At 32.8% G+C, this 21,427-nt stretch overlaps 1 non-coding gene across 1 annotated transcript; it reads left to right on the top strand.

Annotated features, from left to right (window-relative positions):
* Positions 1-11,592: 11,592 nt before the first annotated feature.
* Positions 11,593-11,699, top strand: LOC139860912 (small nucleolar RNA R71). The gene has a single exon (XR_011763538.1). It is a non-coding gene; the product is annotated as a small nucleolar RNA R71 (small nucleolar RNA).
* The last annotated feature ends 9,728 nt before the right edge of the window (positions 11,700-21,427 follow it).

Here is a 21,427-nt window from a genome sequence, read left to right on the forward strand (position 1 = left end):
GAACCAAAATAGGTGTTCAATCATTTGACCAAACCATTAAACACCCGGTTGGAATAGCAAATAATTTACTTGTTAACGTGGGAAGTTTGACCTTTGTTGCAAACTTCATAGTGATTAATATGGAGGAAAACCTTGATATTCCTCTAATTCTAGGTCGCCCATTTTTAGCAACCACCGAGGCATTCATTGATGTAAGAGAAGGTAGAATGACACTTAGGGATGGTGATACATCGATCACCTTTGTGAACCGAAAGTTTAGATCTCCACCAACCAAAACTGTTAGACCAATAAAAATGCATAAGTGTGGGAAAGATGAAGAAACACTTAATGATGATCCAATCACAAAGAATGCCGTTGATGATACGAAATTAGATGAACCCATTTTTAACAGTGCAACGAAGAAACTTTATAAACGGATTCACGATGCTAAGATTAAAGGAAACTTTAAGTTATATAATCGATTAATATCCAATTTATCGTCAAAAGAAAAGGCGATGTTAGTTGAATTTGTGAAAGTTACGGACGAAATCAACAAATGGATTGAAGTAAAAGTCAAAGATATACAAGTTGTTGATGATTCAATTGAAAATAATGTTAATCACAATTTCAACTAAGTATATGGAGGTTTATGTATTTCTGTTAGAGTTAGATTTTCTGTTGTCGTGTAGTTCTCGAAAATGGAACCCGAATGGTCTTTCCCTAGCAGACCCTAAAGAACTAGTCTTCTCTCCCCATTCTGAATTTTTATTTTTTTTTAGGTTTTTACGAAATGAAGACTTCTTGTGAAGTAAACCATGGTCTAATGCTACACACTTTGATCACTAAACGTAATAATGACACACTTCCGAGTGAAATAGTATCAGTAATCAGAGAAAGATTGGACGGAGTAAGAAAAGAATCCAGATGCGAAGATAATAAGTTACAATTTGGTAAAGGAAAATCAAAATCCGCAGCAAAAAGAAGAGCACGACACCTAGAAAGATGTCACAAATGCGGAAAATGGTCACATGGAGGTAAATGTTCAAATAATCAAACCTATTCAAACACCGAATTTGTTACTTTATGCAGAGACGGACCGTTCATATGTTTAGAAGAAAAAACACTGAATGCTCGAGGTTACGCCTATGTAGCTATGGAAAACCAATTAAACCGACTATCTTATGAATGGGATAGATCATATAACTAAGAATACTATCTCACAGGTAAGTCTGTACAGTTTTTATTTTTTTTATTTTTATTTTTAACCTTTTGATAATAAACGCTAATTTGTTCGCTATAAAGTATTAAATTGGTATTGAATATAATTAGGTTTGGCGACCGAAATTATTGATATCATTCAAAAATTTATTACATCACTGCGAAATTTAACGTTTATTCTTAAGGTATAAATATCTTTAATCAATCAACCCAAAATATTTCAAAAATTTGTCATGAGTTAAATTAGGTCATGGAACCAAAATTACTTTACCGAAAAGAGGGGCGCATATTTTTGATAATATTTGATTGATTAAAGTGGGATAAAAGCCAAAAAGATTTTTAATTTTATTTTTACCATGTTTTTAAAATTAATATATAAAATTAAAATAATATTGTAAACTTTTTAAAATTAATATATTTAAAATTGTAAATATTTGAAAAATTAATCTTTTTAATATAAGTTTGTATGTTTAAAAACAAAAATATAATATAAGTTTGGTGTGAATTTTTAATTTTTATTATATGAATTCTTAATTTTATGCATTTTAAATTTAAGTTTGGTGTGAATTTAAAAACAAAAATTTACTTTATTTCGCTAAGTTAAAAATATGATTTTTAAAATTCGTCGTGAGTTGAAGACTAGGTCTTTGAACCGAAATTACTTTACCCGAGGGAGGGACGAGAACTTTTATTATCATTATTTTTAATCTTATTGAATTAAAGTATGCCAAAAACATTAAAAAAAAAAAAACCCAAAAATCTTAGCTTTTAAAACAATCGCTACAAAAAGACAAATTTTAAAATTTTGTCGAGGGACGGACTAGGACATCAATCCGAATCGTCCTCGTCCTAAATAACAAAGGAAAACAAAATTTTAAATTTATTAAATAATTGTTTTATAAGTTAATCTTTTTATTAAAAAAAAAAAAAACCAAATGCCGCGACTCGCAGAGTTTGAAGAGTCAAATACCGCGACTCGCGGAGAGACCAAGTTACAGAAAAAAATAAAAACGTAAAGAACAGCTCAGTTGCACACTACCACACCAAAAACTGCGAAAAAAACACCCGAAAATACACGAAAAACACTCCCAAATTCGCAAATTTTGACCCTTTTTCATCAAATCTTTTACTAAAATCATGTTAAGAAGGATGCTATCAAGGAATTACTCAAGAAAAACGGTAAATTTCTACACCTAAACACCATTTAATCCGAAAATTAGTGTTCTTGAGCAATTTTATAACCAATTCGATTTTGATGCTTTTTAGTGTAATTATGCTTAAATTGCTTATGTATTATGCTTGTATAACCTAGATTGATTCTATTTAACATGATTAGAAGCCTTAAACTTCAAATTTTGAGTAATCTAGGGTTTGTGTTCTTGAGCAATTTGGGGCTTTTTGATATAAACAGGTTATGGCCGATTTTTGTCATGAATTGTTGCTAAATTAAGTAGTGTAACATGTTTAGGTAGTTAAATGATCCAAACTTTGAGCCTAAGCATGATTTTGAGAATTAAAGTGGACTTTTTCAAGTCTAAAATTCATGAACTTGATTTTTGAGAGATAATGCCATTTGAAACTTGTTTAATTGCTAGTAATGATTATTTTGACATGTTATTTGAGTTGAATGCTTATGAACTTGGCGAACATTTTCGTATATGCTTATTTGAAAAAGTGTAGATTTGATAAAAATATGAAAATAAGCTTATGTTTGATATAAATTGAACATGTCATTGTAATTATTTTGATTGATGATTTTGCTGACACTAATGCATATTTGGATGCACAAAAATTGTGTTTGATATGTTTTGCAGACTGAAAGGGGTGAATCTTCATCCCAAGCTCGCAATGCTCCTGCTGAGAATGCGGAACAACAGGAGGTGGATAACTACTACAAACAAGATATACCTCATCCAGTTATGACATTTTCTGATATGCACTTGGAAGATTTGCACCCGAACTTGAGATTTGACAGACGTTGGATAGATTATCCAAAATACCAAAGAGGTTTGCATACTCTTCATTCTAAAGTTGTTGAAGTACCTAGGGTAATAGAATGGGCACCGTTAGAAGCTGTAGAATTAGCCGGGACAATTAGGGAATTACTTACACAGAGGTATGGTAATTCTACTTTTAACGATTGGGTACGTTTATTCAACATGCGTAGACCTGTATATAAAGTATGGTGTGAAGAATTATTGTGTAGTATAGAAATAAATGATCGGGTAGTTAGTTTAACTGATCAATCTTTTATTAGATTTTTGTTAGGAGGTTCGATGCGCCACATGTCTTTACTAGACATAGCTCAGGCTTTACGTATATATACGCCTGAGGAGTTAGCATCTGCCGATTGTAGAGGGTTGATACTAAATGGTAGAAAGATAGACGAAAATTTTGATACGCATGGTGTATGGAGTCAAATGACTAGCCATCACCGATTTAAAGGGGGAAATTACTCTTATTTGGATATAGATAGAGCTGAATTAAGAGTAATTCATAGGTTTTTAGCCAATTCGATTACACAACAAGGTAAGAATAAGGAAAAGGTAAATGAACAGGATTTATTTTACCACATGTGTATTCGAGACCCACAAAGCGCTGTAAGTATACCTTATTGTGTGGGTTATTATTTATCAGCTATGGTTAGGGGGATGAGACCGCATAGCATAATAGGAGGTGGTATATTTATTACTTTGATTGCTGAGTATCTCGATGTGGATATAAGTCGGGGGGATTATTAGTCGAAGAACCAGAACCCCGCGATACAATAGGTTTAAATGTATACCATGGTGCGAAGGTTTTGAAGAGGTGAAATAACACCGCAGTACAATACCATGGTAGACATCCACAGGTTGAGAGAAACCAACAGCCAGGTAATGTGGGAGGAGGAAATGAAATGATAGAAATGCAAAGGTTTATAGCTTCACAAGAGTACGAAAATGCTAGACATCGAGCATTTGAAGATTGGCAAGTTCATCAAAACCAAATCATAGTTTATTGCCAACAAATAGGTAGAAACTATATTCCTACTCCATCGCCCGTATTTCCTCCCTGGTCTATAGAGATCCAACCACCGTATCCTACGTATAACCCTGCCGAAGCATTTTATAACACATATGGTTATGCTTGGAACCCCTACTGGTATCAGTATCATCTCTAGTCTACTTAGTTTTATTTATTTTATTATTTGTAATACATTTAATACTTATATTAATATTGTAATAGTTTTTATAATTTTCTAATTTTTTTTTATTATTAGATTTTAATAATTTTTGAATGTGGGGTAATATACCAAACTTCAAAAATATGTATATATGTTTGCAGTTTATCTTATGTAGACAACGGGATAAAACAACGCATTTTCAAAGACTGGCATTAAGTTCAGAAAAAAGCAACTAATTTTGACGACAAGATGCAAAATAAATGTGATATAACAACAAGACGGAATGAACAAATGATATGCACCATTTATCATTCAGCAAACAAACGCCAATATGTTTGGAAACTTTGGTAAAATTTAATCATTTTCACACAAATCACCCTCAATAATTTAAATTGTTACTGATTTCTTGCAAATGAGGGCATTGCAAGATCTTAAGTGTGGGAAGGGGTTAAATTCTTTCGGATTTTAAAATTTTTATTTTTTTTATACACTTGGTTACCATTAGAAATACTAGTAAAGTAGTAGTTGTATTAGAATCTAGTGCTCTCTGATAATAAAGAACAGCCCTAGTCTTATATACTGACTACCCAATTCTAGTAAAATTTTTCAAAATTTTCAATTAAATGAACTCAAAATCATGTTTATACATATTTATGAACGATAAAACAAGGTTTTAACACCGAAATTATTGTTACCTCGGAAAGGACATAAATTGAGAAACAAACCAAAATGTTAAAATTCATTTAAAATGGAATAGAGGACAATAAAAAGGAAAATAAAAGCCAAGTGTGGGAAAATTTACCAAGATATTTTAAACATATGTCACATATTTCTGTAACAAATAACTGAAAATACTTTTGCTTTTGACTAAACTAAACTGTTTTACCCGATGAAAGAAAAGAAGAGATGGATCTACACGATGAATCAATTCCATCATTAAAAGGAAGTAAAGTCTTCCAAAAAAGAAACGCGCTTCTTGATTTAGGTCAGGAAGTTGTCGTCCAGACCAGCTGTAGGTTGACGAAAAATCTAGAAAAGTCATCACTAAAATCAGCAGGAAATCCACGGACCTCAGCATAAAACAGGGTCGCCAAGTGGTCAGATTTATCCAAACTATGAGAAGGATTTATCTCGTAAAATGGGGGGCACCGTGCAAATTAGCTGGATAAGACTAATGAATCAGATCCCCAGAAAGGATAATCTCCTTAAAGATTAAAAATCAGCTTTTAAGACTGATATTACTCAATCCTAGAGATTGACCTTAAAGATTGAGAATTACAAACTCATGGAATTCAATGATATCTAAACTCGAGCTTGAACGAGAAAATATTTTGATCAAAATTACAAACCGATTTGTTTTCTGAAAACCCATTTTCAATGCGTTCATTACCATTGAACGCAAAATCTTAGGAATTCACCTGGAATTCATTAGGTCACCTGAACCAAATCGGGTGTCAACCGTAAGAACGGTGGTTGCATAGCATAGTCAAAGACAGGACGTTGTGCCAGATCGAAAAATCATAAGGGTGAGCTTTACTATTGCTCCTACCAAGGATAGTAATTGCGTCTAACACATTATAGACCATAATTAAAAGCATGTCAGGGGACATTGCCTTAACAGTTGCTTGTTCAACGCTTTCCTTTACAATCGGAAGGTAGTTTACCGAAAGGTAATATACGGAGCAAGTATACTGGACGTGTTGCTTTCCTAATACAAGGTTAGCAAGTGGGTGACACAAAACCGCAAGTTTTGAGCTAAAATTTTCAAATCTGAAACCCACCAAACCCACAAAAATATTTTGCAAACACCGGTGAAGGGTTATTCCGGAAAACTTATCTAGGGTAAAAGCTAGATTTAATTTTCAAAAGATCAAATGTTTTCATAAAGATCCAATCTCCTTAATGGATCTAAATTTTCATAAGTCATGTGGGACTGTAAACCATATCGTTACTACCATTGTTTATACCGCCATATAGAAATCACTGATGTACAAAGTGTGAAGAATAAAGAAGTGATTCTAGTATTTCAAGACTATATTGCTTGAGGATAAGCAACGCTCAAGTGTGGGAATATTTGATAATGCTAAAAACGAACATATATTTCATAGCATTATTCCTCAAGAAAGAAAAGCTTTTAGTTGCAATTGTTCTATTTACAAGTGATATTCGTTTAAATAATAAAAGGTGAAGACAAAAGATAGATTCGACGAATTAAAGACGCAAACGACCAAAAAGCTCAAAAGTACAAAATCCAATCAAAGAGGTTCCAATTATTGATAAGAAACGTCTCGAAATTACAAGAGTACAAGATTCAAAACGCAAAGTACAAGATATTAAATTGTACGCAAGGACGTTCGAAAATCCGAAACCGAGACCAGAGTCAACTCTCAACGCTTGACGCAACGGACCGAAAGTTATAAATTAATTATGTATATAAATATAATATAATATATAATTAATTATATAAATTATATATTTATATTATATTTATATATTAAATTCCGTCGGCAGATTAAAAGACAAAGATGTGTGGGCTGGAAATACGATCTCCGCGACTCGCGGAGTTTGAAGAAGAAAAGGGCCGCGAGTCGCGGAGCCCCAAATGTTGAAACTGCCTATAAAGCTCGCGCATTCTGATCGTAAAAATATCCAAAAAAAATTCAATCTCTCTATATATGTATACGTAAAATATATATATTTATATTTTAATTTTAATTTTAATTTTAATTCCTAATAATAAGGGTATGTTAGCGAATGTTGTAAGGGTGTAAGTCGAAATTCTGTCCGTGTAACGCTACGCTATTTTTAATCATTGTAAGTTATGTTTATATTATTTTCATTAATGTCTTGTAGCTAAGTTATTATTATGCTTATTTAATACCGAAGTAATCATGTTGTTGGGCTAATTACTAAAATTGGGTAATTAGGCTTTGTACCATAATTGGGGTTTGGATAAAAGAACGACACTTGTGGAAATTAGACTATGGGCTATTAATGGGTTTTATATTAACTAAACAATACCTTGTTAATTTAATATACAAACTTATAATTCGACGTATTTATATATAACCACATACGCTTGACTGGGTACGGTGGGCGGGATATCTATAAATACAAATAATTATTCATTTTACTGGACACGGAACTGGATTAATAGTTAATAGACTTGTTGAAACAGGGGTGAATTACATTCAAGGGTAATTGGTGTAATTGTTAACAAAGTAGTAAAACCTTGGTTTACACGCAGTCGATAACCTGGTGTATTCATTAAACAAAGTATTAAAACCATGTTACAATTCGAATCCCCAATTAGTTGGAATATTTTACTTCGGGAATAAGAATAATTTGACGAAGGCTTTCGCTCTTTATATTTATGACTGATGGACTATTATGGACAAATCCGTATGGACATATTAAATAATCCAGGACAAAGAGCAATTAACCCATGGGCATAAAACTAAAATCAACACGTCAAACATCATGATTACGGAAGTTTAAATAAGCATAATTCTTTTATTTCATATTTAATTTCCTTTATTTTATATTTAATTGCACTTCTAATTATCGCACTTTTATTTATTGTTATTGTATTTAATTGCAATTTTAATTATCGTACTTTTTAATTATCGCAAGTTTATTTTATCGCACTTTTATTTATTCGCAATTTCATTATCGTTATTTACTTTACGCTTTAAATTAAGTCTTTTATTTATTTAATATATTACATTTTGTTTTAACTGCGACTAAAGTTTTAAAATCGACAAACCGGTCATTAAACAGTAAAAAAACCCCCCTTTATAATAATAATATTATTTATATATATATTTGTATTTTTATAAATTAAACTAATATAGCGTTAAGCTTTGATTAAAAGATTTTCCCTGTGGAACGAACCGGACTTACTAAAAACTACACTACTGTACGATTAGGTACACTGCCTATAAGTGTTGTAGCAAGGTTTAAGTATATCCATTCAATAAATAAATAAATATCTTGTGTAAAATTGTATCGTATTTAATAGTATTTCCTTGTAAAATTTAATAGTATTTTATACCAATTAGCTTTGACATCATGCTCCTTGTAACTTCTTACTAGTGTAATAAATAGGTTGAAATCGTTTTTCAATCCTTTGTCCTAAAACGGCTTCCATTGTAAAATCACTTGCATCGCACATGAGTTCAAATGGTAGATTCCAATTTGGAGTTATCATGATCGGTGCATTAGTGAGTTTTTCTTTAAGAATATTAAAAGATTTGATGCATTCATCTGAAAAGATGAATGGAGCATCCTTTTCTAGGAGTTTATTCATAGAAATGGCAATTTTAGGAAAATCTTTTATGAAACGTCGGTAAAAACAGGCATGCCCTAGAAAACTCCTAACTCCTCTAACATTGGTGGGATGTGGAAGTTTAGCAATTACATCTACTTTAGCTATATCTACTTCAATTCCTTCCTTTGAGATTTTATGACCAAGAACGATACCTTCTTTAACCATGAAATGGCATTTCTCCCAATTAAGAACTAGATTTGATTGTTCGCATCTAATAAGCATTCGTTCAAGATTAACTAGACATGTTTCAAAAGTATCACCGAAGACTGAAAAGTCATCCATGAAAACTTCCATGCATTCTTCTATCATGTCGTGAAAAATCGCCATCATGCACCTTTGAAAGGTTGCAGGGGCGTTGCATAGTCCAAATGGCATGCGTTTGTAAGCAAAAGTACCATAACGGCACGTGAACGTAGTTTTCTCTTGATCCTCGGGTGCTATTGGAATTTGAAAGTATCCGGAGAAACCGTCAAGAAAATAATAGTAACTGTTTCCGGCTAATCTTTTCAACATTTGATCAATGAAAGGTAAGGAAAAGTGATCTTTTCTGGTGGCGTCATTTAATTTTCTATAATCAATACAGACACGCCATCCTGTTACAATCCTAGTAGGAATAAGCTCATTTTTCTCATTTGTGATGACAGTCATGCCACCCTTCTTAGGTACGCATTGAACTGGGCTTACCCATGGACTATCAGAAATTGGATAAATTAAGCCTGCATATAGTAGCTTAATAATTTCTTTCTTAACAACATCTTGCATATTAGGATTTAGTCTTCGTTGGCGTTGTACATACGTTTTATAACCTTCTTCCATAAGGATTTTATGTGTGCAATACGAAGGACTTATGCCTTTAATGTCATGAATCTTCCATGCAATAGCTGGTTTATGAGCTTTTAGGACAGAAATGAGTTGAGATTTTTCATTTTTCGTAATAGAAGACGATATTATTACAGGTAATTCAGATTCACCATGTAAATAAGCGTATTCCAAATGGTTTGGAAGTGGCTTTAACTCTAATGTCGGTGGTTCTTCTATTGATGATTTATATCGATATCTGTCTTCTTCTTTTAGCATTTGAATTTCTTCTGTTGTTGGTTCATATTCATTAGCCATAAGTGTAGCTAACATTTCAGCTTCATCAATTGGTTCAGTTCCTTCTCCTAAAGAACATTCTCCTTTTCCTTGTAATTCTGGAAATTCTTCTAACAATTCTGCATGTGAATCTATAGTTTGAATATAATAACATGTATCATCTGCAGATTACAGTTGTTGCATGGCTCTATCAACAGAAAAGGTAACACTCTCGTCCTCTATACTTAGGGTCAGTTTCTTACCAAACACGTCTATTATTGCTTTAGCCGTGTGTAAGAATGGTCTTCCTAATATGAGAGGAACTCAAGAATCTTCTTCCATGTCCAGAATAACAAAATCTACCGAAAATACTAAATTACCAACTTTAACTAGCATGTTCTCCATTATCCCTCTAGGATATTTTACCGATCGATCGGCTAGTTGTATGCCTATTCGTGTTGGTTTCAATTCTCTGAGGTCTAGTTTAGCTTATAGTGAATACGACATTAAATTTATACTAGCACCTAAATCTGCCAAAGCTTCTATTGAACTAAGACTACCCAGAAAATATGGAATTGTAAAACTTCCTGGATCTGAAAGTTTTTCTGGTAGCTTATTCAACAGCACTGCAGAGCAATTAGCATTCATTGTAACAGCCGAGAGTTCTTCCATTTTCTTTCTATTTGTGATCAGATCTTTCAAGAATTTAGCATATCTAGGCATTCCTGAAATCCCATTAATGAAAGGAAGATTTACATTTATTTGTTTAAACATATCCAAAAATTTGGATTGCTCGGCTTCAAGTCTTTCTTTTCTCATTTTACTCGGGTAAGGAAGTGGTGGTTGGTATGGTTTAACATAAGGTTTAGCCTTAACTGTGTTATCTTCATTAACCTTTTCAACTATCGGTTCCGTTTCTTGATCTTGCTCAGGCTGTGGTACCTGTGGAGTAGGAATAGAATCATCAGAAATTTCAGGTATTTCAGGTGGTTTAAGTGTAATACCACTTCTTGTGGTAATGGCTTTAGCTGTTTCATTCCTGGGGTTAGCATTTGTATCGCTAGGTAGACTCCCTGGTTTTCTTTCATCTATCAACCTAGCTAGGTTGCTTACTTCTTGTTCCAGATTTTGAATAGAAGCTTGTTGATTTCTAAATGCTTGAGCATTTTGTTCATTAGTTTGTTTCTGAGATGTGAAAAACTGCATTTGAGATTCAACTAGCTTCGACATCATGTCTTCTAAGTTTGGCTTTTTATCATCGGTTTGCGGTGGTTTATTTGGAAAAATAGGTCTTTGCTGATTGTAAGGAATGTTGGATACTTGTTGATTACTAGGACCTTGTTGGTTGTTGTATGGAACATTTCGGTTATAATTCTAATTTTGATTGTAGATTGGTCTTGGCGGTTGATAATTATTTTGATAATTATTTTCAGGCCTTTGGTTCATGTATGAAACATTCTCTCTTTGTTCCATTGTTTGTTCAATACTGAGACAATCTTTTGTCAAATGTGGTCCTCCACACTGCTCATAACTAATTCGTATTGAGTGAATATCTTTAGTCATCTTTCCCATTCGTCTCTCGACAGCATCTATCTTTACGGAAATGGAATCAAAGTCATGGATAGAATCGGCTCTAGCTGCTTAAGATGATCTAAAGATATCTTTTTCTTGGTGCCACTCATGTGAGTGGGAAGCAGTGTTATCAATAATTTTGTAAGCTTCAGTTGCGGTTTTCTTCATAATGGAACCACCAGCTGCTATATCGATGTCTTTTCGTGTAGTGATGTCGCATCCTTGGTAGAATATTTGTACTATTTGATAAGTGTCTAAACCATGTTGTGGACATCCTCTCAATAACTTTCTAAATCTTGTCCATGCTTCATATAGAGTTTCATTTAGCTTTTGTGTGAATGTAACAATTTCGCCTTGAAGTCTCACGGCTTTAGATGCCGGAAAGAATTGTTTAAGAAATTTTTCAACTAAAACGTCCCATGTATCAATCGCCCCTTCAGGTAACGACTCTAACCAATCTTTGGTTTCTCCCTTTAAAGTCCAGGGAAATAACATGAGATAGATCTGTTCATCCTCTACTTCTCTGATTTTAAATAGAGTACAGATCATATTAAAGGTACAAAGATGTTCGTTTGGATCTTCCTTCGGCGCACCACTAAATTGGCATTGATTAGTTACCATGTGTAGGATTTGTCCTTTGATTTCATAATCTGGCGCATTAATGTCTGGTTGAGTAATTGTGTGACTTTGGCCAGTGCGTTTAGCTCTCATTCGGTCTTTCATACTAAGAGGTTCCAGATTTTTCATGATTGAATTTGTTGAATCTGAATCGCTAGAGGATTCTGACTTAATGGTTTCTTCCTCGACAATTTCTAGATGAGTGATTTGTGGTTCAGGAGGAATGATTAGTGGTTCAGGATCTCTGAATTGTCCCTGAATATCCTCCGGATTCTCAATTGTGAGGTCGGGTTCAAAAAATGGATTATCGAAAATTTGAATTGGAGTACTTGGTAGACTGGATGAAGATTCTAAAGAAAAATCAACGGCGACAATATTGGCAAGATGACTTGATCAAGTTACAGGTGGTGAACGTTTTGCTCGGTGCATTCACTGAATATCCTATTAGTTATAAAAATAAAAATTATATAAGCTATCAAATTAATAGACTTTTCTGATTTTGCCCACGTTTTGAATAGCCAATAGATGCAGCAGGTAGCCAGGACCCTTTAAATCGGAAGCCCACAACTCGCCACTAACAAATCCAACAATTACTACAAACCAGAAAATTTTGGATGTCTATCAATTTAACCGCTTAAAATAATTTTTCGTCGAAGTTTAAAGAAATTTTAGAGAAGAAATAGAAAATTCTACTTCCTAAAAACTAGAGCGTCGAGAAATAAAAGGTCGAAAAAATAAGCGTCGAAAAACAAATGTCGAAAAACAAACAGTCGAAAAAATAAAAATAAGAAGGAAACTTAGAATTCTAAAAACTAAAAATTAAAACTTACATCTAAAGGTATTAAAGCTTAAAGGAATTCTATATCCAAAACGGCAATAACTTAAAAAGGCACTAAAACTTAAAACGGTGTCGCAAAATTCTAAACCACCTAAATCTTAGTCTAAAGAAAAAGCACTTAAGGGATTTTACGGGAAAGTCTAAAAATCTAGAAATATAAACAATAATTATGGCAAAATACTAAGTTTAAAATTAAATACGAACGAAAAATTACAAATTATGAATAAACGGTTAAAATATACAATTTATAAAAATAAACTTAAAGTTATAAAAATACAATTTTACAAAAATATTATTTTTATATTATTATTTTTATAAAAGTATTAATTTATTATATTAATAAAACTAATTATAACTTAAAAATACAAAATAAATAAAACTAAAACTAATTAATATAATAATTAACCCTAATTAGGGTTTACTAATAATAATAATTAAATTATACTCCGTAATTAATGCAGTACCAGGTTCAATCCTTGCGTGTCAGACAATCTCATGCGGTTGCATGAGTTTTAGCCTACGGGTTCATGCGGTCGCATGGCCCAGATATTCAGATCACAAATTGGGCTACTACAGTGTAGCCCGAATACTTTTTATATATATATTTTTTATATTTTTCTGTTTTTGATTTATTTATATAAAATGAATAAAAACTTAATTTTTAAAAACTAAAATAGAAATAGAAAAACTTTATAATTTTATATATTTTAAACAAACTCTTAAAAATATATTTTTTTTTATTTTTATATTTTTAATATTTAAAATGTATTTTTACAAAAATAAATTAATACTTAATAAAAGAACTTTTTTTTTATATATATAGCGTTTCGCTTTCGGGTCCCCGGCAGTGGCGCCAAAAATACTTGATGTATGCAGGGTAGTGTACGAAATAGTTATATTTTTATTGTGAAATACTATTAAATACGATACAATTTTACACAAGTTATTTATTTATTTATAGAGTGGATATACCTAAATCTTGCTACAACACTTATAGGTAGTGTACCTAATCGTACAGTAGTGTAGTTTTTAGTAAGTCCGGTTTGTCCACAGGGAACTAGCCAAGTTTAACGCTATATATTTAAATTATATTTGTATAAATATATATATATATATATATATATATAAGTCGTATTATTATTATTATTATTATAAAAGGGGGTTTTTACCGTTTAATGACCGGTTTGTCGATTTTATGTCTTAAGTCGCAGTTAAAACCTAATGTAAAATATTAAAAATAAATATAACTTAATTTAAAGCGTAAAGTTAATGACAATAATTAAAGTGCAATAAATAAAATGACGATAAATAAAATTATGATAATTAAAAAGTACGATAATTAAAAGTGCCATAAATAAAATGACAGTAAATAAAAGTGCGATGAAATATGAAATAAAGGAATTATGCTTATTTAAACTTCCGTAATCATAATGTTCGACATGTTGATTTTAGTTTATTACCATGGGTTAATTGTCCTTTGTCCTGGATTATTCGATATGTCCATACGGTTTTGTCCATAATAGTCCATCAGTCTTAAATATAAAGTGCGAGAGTCTTCTTCAAATTATCCTTATACCCGAAGTCAAATATTCCAACTAATTGGGGATTCGAACTGTAACAAGGTCTTAATACTTTGTTTAATGAATACACCAGGTTATCGACTGCGTGTAATCTAAGGTTTCAATACTTTGTTAACAATTACACCAATTACCCTTGAATGTAATCCACCCCTGTTTCAACGAGTTCATTGACTATTAATTCATTTCCGTGTCCGGTAAAATGAACGATAATTCGTATTTATAGATATCCCTCCCACCGTACCCGATTAAGCGTATGTGGTTATATATAGATACGTCAAATTGTAATCTTTATATTAAATTAACGAGGTATCGTTTAGTTAATATAAAGCCCATTAATAGCCCATAGTCTAATTTCCACAAGTGTCGTTCTTTTGTTCAAACCCCAATTATGGTTCAAAGCCCAATCACCCCAATCTTAATATTTAGCCCAACATCACGATTACTTCGATTTAAATAAGCATAATAATAACTTAGCTACGAGACATTAATTTAAAAAGGTTGAACATAACTTACAATGATTAATAATAGCGTAGCGTTACACAGACAGAATTTCGACTTACACACTTACAACATTCGCTAACATAACCTTATTATTATTAATCTTAAATTAAAATTAAAATTATAAATTATATATATATATATATATATATATATATATATATATATATATATATATATATATATATATATATATATATATATATATATATTTGAGAGTAAGAGAGATTGATGATGGATGGATAAAATTCGGCCAGAACTCGTAAACTTTATAGGACCTCAGCTGCTACAGTGATCCATGCAATCGCATGGCTTCTGTTCTTCTAGGCCATGCGATCGCATGGCCAGCTGAATCAGGCCACATTCTCTTGTTTTCTAGTTTGCCGACGGTTTTAATATATAATATAATATATATATAATTTTAAGAATTAATTATATATTATATTATATTCATGTGCATGTGCATAGTTGACTTGCAATTTTTAGTCCGTTGCGTCGCGCGTTAAGAGTTGACTCTTGTCCCGGTTCCGAATTTTTGAACGTCCTTTCGTACTATTTAATATCTTGCACTTTGCGTTTTACGGCTCGTACTCTTGTAACTTTTAGACGTTTCATATCAATAAATTGAACCTCTTGGATTGTACTTTGTACTTTTTAGCTTTTTGGTCGTTTGCGTCTTCAAATCGTCGAATTTGTCTTTTGTCTTCACCTTTTATTATTTAAACGAATATCACTTGTAAATAGAACAATTGCAACTAAAAGCTTGTCTTTCTTGAGGGATAATGTTATGAAATATATGTTCATTTTTAGCATTATCAGTTAGCAAAGTGGGGTAAGACTCCAATTGTGATGGCCCCGTCAATACGCTTAACGGCTCCGTCTCTTGGTCCCACAGCTTGATAGCACTTAAATGAATTTAACAAACGACATTGCATTATTTTATTTCAAAAGTTTCCCAAAAAGGAAAGTATACCAAAATATGTAGTTTAAAAGTAACCCAACATATTAATAATTCAAAGTTGACACAAAACATTGTCAACAACCCACAAGTATTAATTATTCAAAAACCGAATGCATGCCAAAGTTTCATAAATTGTTTCATTAAAATCTGCCCAAATACATGCAGACTCTTCTAAACACAGCGGAAGCATCACATAAACTCAAGTACCTGTGAAAACATGCGAGTAAACTGTCAACACAAAGGTTGAGTGAATTATAAGTTTAAATAATTGAATAAACTTTAGACCACAAGATTTAAAAATGTTAGAAAACATTAAACATTATTCCATTATCAATGAGCCACCTGGTAACCACTTAACCCTTTATTTACCCTTGCCAAACACAATAAAAATATACACTGGACAGTGTATCTACAACAAAATACGAAGTACTAAACATTCCGATTATAAATTGCTAGCACGACTAGCTCGAAATGGGGTTGTCAAACCCGATAGATCTATCCGTAGGATTCGCGTTCACCGGTAGAAACTAATGATTACAGTTACCAGACTAGGGAATATTTTTGTCCAACTCACAATGAATAATTTAAATTTAATTGTCACTTGTGTCTAAACGTGAAATAAAATGCATGTAATCACATCTCAAAAATATACTTTGAAAAGTATGTAAAAACGGGATTATAACTCACCTTAATAGTAACGAAGTAACCAACACAAATAAGCGAACAGCAAATGTAATACAGTGATCAGGAATGATCACAACGCCGACCTATAAATAAAGCAGGTCAATATAAATAACTAACTTAGGTCAAGTCTTAGTATGATAGCTATTGTACATGTTGCAAGTAGTCATAGAACAATACTCAATATGCATTGGTTTGATTGGACAGCTTACAGACACACACTTTCTATTTTTAGAAAGTTTCTATTTTTAGCAGGTTTCCATTTTTGGAAAGTTTCTATTTTTGGAAAGTTTCTATTTTTGGAAAGTTTCTATTTTTGGAAAGTTTCTATTTTTGAAAAGTTTCTATTTTTAGAAAGTTTTTATTTTTGGAAAGTTTCCAAATTTAGAAAGTTGCTATTTTTAGGAAAGTTTATAAGTTAGGAAAGTTTCCTTAATTAGAAAGTCAACAAAAGTCAACTGAAAGTCAAAGTCAACCGAAAGTCGACTCAAAAGTCAACTTTGGTCAAACATAGTCAACGTTAATTTTAAAAGTGTAAGTTATAATAATTATATAAGTTATAACGTTTATTAAAGTTAAATATGTCTAATTATGTCATAACAAAAGTTTAATTAAATTAAAATGAATTATTAAAGTTAATATAAGTTTAAATGATATAATTAATATAACATAAGTATTTAATTAATTAATTAAATATTAGTCATAATATAAGTATTATTAATTAATAAATTTTAAATCATATCATAAGTATTATTAATTAATAATGAATTATTAATCATATCATAAGTTTCTAATTATAATTATTAAATCATAAGTATTTAATAATTAAATTATAATTAAATAATAACTAAGCCTTATAATAATTAAATAATTAATTAATCCTTATTATAAGTCTTATTATAATAATCTCATAATATAAGTTTAATACTTATCATAAGTATTTTCCATTAATAATAAAGTATTATTAATCATATGTTTAATTAAATTAAAATGTTAATTAAATCATAAGTATTAATTAAATGATATAATAAATATATATCATAAGTCTTAAATAAATAATAATTACTTTTTTTATCATAAGTAATTAAATGATAATGAAATCCATTATTTATATCATAAGTTTAATAATTAGTCATAAGTTTTAAATCAAAAGTTCATCGGGTCGTATCTTGAGCCCCGGGTGTCGGTTTTCGGCGAGCCTTACATATATCTCCGCCTAAGCAAACCACCTGACACTTTGGTACACTTAATAACACCACAAGAACAGTCCACAAGTCATGGTTATCATCCATGACACCACTTGAAACTTTAATTCAATCAAAATCGTGTTTTAAACGTAACGAGTGATTCGTGGCTCGGATTGAGATGACCCGAACATGAAAGTTCGCCCCACCATCAGTCTTAACACACTAACACACCTTAAAGTCACCAAATATGGTCACAAAGTCAGACCAAACCTGGTTCATACCAAAATCACATTTCAATTTTAACAAAATACCACTTTGATTATATTTAGGGCTCCGAGAATCGAAACGACATGAATTCGGAGTCTAAAATTAATGTCTTGATGAGAGGAACTCATCTAGATACTTTATTTTAACTTTTATAACAGTCACAATATCAGAAATACACAAAATAGCTGCTGTCCCAATTTTATCAAACCTAAAACATGTGTTTATGAGTAATTCTATGCATACAAATACCATTATAACAACAAGTAATCGTCATACTATTAATATATAATCAAAATACAGAAATATAATGAAAAATCAAAAGTTCTAGGGTTAGGGTTTATACCCTAATCGAGAAACAAGAAGTATAATCGCGTAGAGAACGGAATGAGGAACGCGTTGATGTTGTTTAATCCTTAATCCAAGTAATAAAAACTGATGAAGATGATGATGTTGGGGAGGTGGTAGGTGACGGCAAAGGGAGGAGAAAAAGAGGAGAGCACAAAATAAATTTAGGTTTTGATCAAAATTAGAATGTGAGAAAATAAAATGAGAAAAAAAGGAAAATGGGGAGTATTACTCCCCCTTGCTTACTTCGGCCGAAGGTGGGGTCATGGGGTGGGTCCCATGGCCCACTTTTGCTAAATTATCAAATCCTTATGGCCCGAAAGCCCGAACGAATCCCGAAACGCGAAAACACGCTTACGCGATTAAAAATTCGGACAGATAACAAATGCGCGACAAAAAATAAATATAAATACTCTATATAATTATATGATCTTAAAATATCATATTTAAAATAATTAGGATTTAAATATCCTAAAAACTCGACCATTGGTTTGAAAACCGAAAATATTCGCCGGATAGAAATCCGCGACACGTAGAATCGTATAACTCAAAATATGAATACAAATATTCACATAACACATAATAATTAATATATTATTATTAATATAATAATATAGGTCATAGAAATGATGTAGCACAATTAACAGTTAACGGTCATTAAATAATTAACGGTAAAAGATAACGGAAAAAGTAGGGTCGTGACAGTACCTTCCCATTACGGAAATTTCGTCCCGAAATTTAAGCAGGTGCAGGGGTTGACTCAGCATCTGGGAACAAATGCGGGTACTTCTGCTTCATCTGATCTTCACGCTCCCAAGTGAACTCGGGACCACGTCTAGCGTTCCATCTAACCCGGACAATAGGAATTCGGCTCTGCTTAAGAGTCTTAACTTCTCGATCCATAATTTCAATAGGTTCCTCAATAAAGTGTAGTTGCTTATCAACATGAAATTCTTCCAGAGGAATAGTCTTGTCGGCCTCGGCCAAACACTTCTTTAAGTTCGACACATGAAAAACATCGTGAACAGCACTGAGTTCTTGTGCAAATTTCAAACGATAAGCCGCCGGTCCAACTCTCTCAACAATCTCAAACGGTCCAACAAAATGAGGACTTAACTTTCCCCTCTTACCAAAATGGATCACACCCTTCCAAGGTGAAACCTTTAACATAACATGATCACCAACTTGAAATTCTACATCTTTCCTTCCCCTGTCGGCATAACTCTTTTGCCGACTTCTAGCAGTTCTCAATCTTTCCTTAATCTATACAATCTTCTCGGTAGTCTCGTGAATAATTTCTGGACCTGTGAGTTGAGCATCCCCAACCTCATTCTAACAGACAAGAGACCTACACTTCCTACCATATAGAGCTTCGAACGGTGCGGCTTGAATACTTGCGTGATAACTGTTGTTATAAGAAAACTCAGCTAGCGGCAAATATTTATCCCACCCATTACCAAAATCAATAACACACGCTCGTAACATATCTTCTAATGTTTTAATGGTCCTTTCACTCTGACCATCCGTCTGAGGATGATAAGCGGTGCTCATGTCTAACCTAGTTCCCAAGGCTTCCTGTAAGGATCGCCAAAACCTCGATACAAATCGACTGTCTCGGTCTGAAATAATGGATACAGGAACACCATGCCTAGAAACAATCTCCTTCAAGTACAACCGTGTAAGCTTCTCCATTGAATCTGTTTCCCTAATCGGAAAAAAGTGAGCCGACTTAGTGGGTCGATCTACAATCACCCAAATAGTGTCATAGCCACCCGCAACTCTCGGTAACTTAGTAATAAAATCCATCGTAATTCCTTCCCACTTCCACTCGGGAATCTCGGGTTGCACCAAAAGTCCAGACGGTTTTTGATGTTCAGCTTTAACCTTAGCACAGGTCAAACACTTAGCCACATACGTAGCCACATCACCTTTCAAATTTGGCCACCAATATAGCTCCTTAAGATCATGATACATCTTTCCTGAACCAGGATGAATAGAGTACCTAGACTTATGAGCCTCATCCAAAACAAGTTGTCGCAGTTCACCAAACTTCGGAACCCAAAGACGTCCTGCAAAGTACCTAGTACCATCTACTCGAATCTCAAATTTCTTAGCCATACCTCTTACATTCTCCTTCACAAAATTCTCTTCCTTTAAGGCTTCTTGTTGTGCCTCAAGAATCTGCCTTGCGAGGTTTATTCTAATTGTCATATTCAAGGCCCTAAACCTACGAAGTTCAGCCCTTTCTTTACGACTCAACGCATCTGCTACAACATTGGCCTTACCCGGATGATACAAAAGTTCACAATCGTAATCGTTCAACGTCTCAATCCATCTTCGTTGTCTCATGTTCAACTGTTTCTGATCGAGGATATGTTAAAGACTTTTGTGATCTGTGTACACAGTACTCTTGACCCCATACAAATAATGTCTCCAAATCTTAAGCGCAAAAACAACGGCCCCCAACTCTAAATCATGAGTTGTATAATTCTGCTCGTGAATCTTCAACTGACGTGACGCGTACGCAATAACTTTCTTTCGTTGCATCAAAACACAACCAAAGCCTTGACGCGAAGCATCACAATAAACAACAAAATCATCATTACCCTCAGGTAGTGACAATATCGGAGCGGTAGTCAACTTCTTCTTTAAAGTCTGAAAAGCAGTCTCTTGTTCATCCTTCCACTCGTACTTCTTCCCTTTATGCGTTAAAGCAGTTAGAGGTTTTACAATACGAGAGAAATCTTGAATGAACCTTCGATAGTAACCCGCTAATCCTAGGAATTGACGAATCTGAGTAGGAGTTTTCGGAGTTTCCCACCTTTCAATCGCCTCAATCTTAGCAGTATCAACTTGTATCCCTTGTTTACTAACAATATGTCCAAGGAATTGAACTTCTCGTAACCAGAATGCACACTTAGAGAACTTAGCGTACAACTCTTCTTTTCTCAACAGATCAAGCACTAACCTCAAATGTTCCTCGTGCTCTTCATCACTCTTCGAATAAATAAGGATGTCGTCGATGAACACAATAATGAACTTGTCCAGATAGGGTCTACACACACGGTTCATGAGGTCCATGAACACAGCAGGTGCATTTGTCAATCCGAACGGCA

Source organism: Rutidosis leptorrhynchoides, chromosome 7 (assembly GCF_046630445.1).
Source record: "Rutidosis leptorrhynchoides isolate AG116_Rl617_1_P2 chromosome 7, CSIRO_AGI_Rlap_v1, whole genome shotgun sequence".
Lineage (NCBI taxonomy): Eukaryota > Viridiplantae > Streptophyta > Magnoliopsida > Asterales > Asteraceae > Rutidosis > Rutidosis leptorrhynchoides.